We start from the raw sequence: 1861 nt of genomic DNA on the forward strand, positions 1-1861 counted from the left end.
GAGAGAGAGAGAGAGAGGAAGAGAAGAAGGCGAGAGAGAGAGAGAAAGAGAGAGAGAGAGAGGGAAGAGAAGAAAGCGAGTGAGAGAGAGAGGGGTGGAGAAAAAGGCGAGCGAGAGAGATAGAGGGAGAGAGGGATTAGGAAGAAAGCAAATCGAGAGAGAGGGAGAAGGAAAGAAAAAGAGAGAGACAGAAACAAGAGAAAAAAGAAAGACAGAAAGAACTAAAAAAAAAAAAGAAAAAAAGGAAAAAAAAGAAAGGAAGTGAGGCAGGGTAAACAGACTGAACGACGCGAGTAAAAAAAAATAAAAAAAATAAAAATAAAAATAAAAAAAACACACAAAAAAAAGATCTTTGATTTTGATCGAGTATGGGACGGAAGTTAGCTTTCTTCGAGTGCGTCTTGTTTCTGATATATTGTTGCTTCACGGAGGCGCATCAAGTAGATTGCGTGGAGGAGAGAGTCAAAACACGCTAAGATGTTCAGGTTTTATTCAGTTTACCTTTGAATATAAGGATTATTTCGATAGTGAATAAATGCACTGATATATTGATACACATAAACACAGAGAGAGAGACACATACACATATATACATACACAGACACACACACACACTAATACACACAAAAACACACACGCAAAAAAAAAACACACACACACACATACATACACAGACACATACACACACACACATACACACAAAAACACACACACATACAAACATACATACACACGCACACACACATAAATGATTATGATAATGATGATGAAAGAGACGAGTATGTTGATGAAAATAATGAGTATATAATGATGATATTCATGATAATGATGATAGCGATAGTCATAATGCAAATGGTGATATTGAAGAACAGAAATATCTAGGAACATCTATGTGTTGCCAATGATATGCTATTGATATCAAAATTGCTTTGCATTATTTGAATATCTTTAGTCTAGATCAGCGCCTGGGATTATTCGAATAGGTGCTACGTTTTAGAGGTAGGCCTATTTGTGGTTGCAGAATCGTTTTATTGCTATCATTCTATGAGCTATTAATAACAATTGTTTCTGTTGTTGTTGTTGTTCTTGTTGTTCTTATTGTTGCACTTGCTGTTGTTATTGTTGTTGTTGGTATTATCAAAGTGGTTTGCATCATCATCATTAGTGTCATTAGTGTTTTCTAATTATAATGATAATAATAAGAAGAATAATAACAATAACAATATTAATGATAATAACAATGATAACATCAATAATAACAACAACATTATCATTATCAATAACGATCACAAAGACCACAGAGAAGCTGGAATCAGATCTCACAGTTGCAGTATTGCAAAAATCCTTGAATACTCGAAACATCCAGAATAATCCGTAACGCATTAAATCGAGACTAAAGCTTGGACTTATATCAAGAAATGTTATCTGAGACCATGAGGCTGTGGTACGTTATCGTGGTACGTTATCGTTAATAACAATTGATAATCATGATAATTATCAATAAAAACTTAATGAGAGTTGTTAACGTAAACATTATCATTCCTGCATATATATTTCTGCAATTGAAGGATATGATTTTGAATTGAATGGAGTGTATTTTATGTTATTTTAATCATAACAAAATGGCGAAAAGAACAAATTCCGGCTTTTTTTTTTTTCTTTTTTTTGCCGCGTTGTTGATCATCGTTGCTTAATCAACAGCACGGGAGTTTCTGTTGCAATTGAGTCAGCGATCTGTTGGTGAGTTGCTTCTTGTTCGGGAAACTTTTCAAATTTCGTCATTTCGTCAGTCTTGCAAATGATTTTTTTTTTCTTTCTTTTTTTTTTTCATTAGTACGAATTTAGTGTGATTCGCTGCGCC

The sequence above is a fragment of the Penaeus japonicus genome, unplaced genomic scaffold (genome assembly GCF_977035675.1).
Source record: "Penaeus japonicus unplaced genomic scaffold, GWHDUDI00000001_assembly GWHDUDI00000011, whole genome shotgun sequence".
In the NCBI taxonomy this organism is placed as follows: Eukaryota; Metazoa; Arthropoda; class Malacostraca; order Decapoda; family Penaeidae; genus Penaeus; species Penaeus japonicus.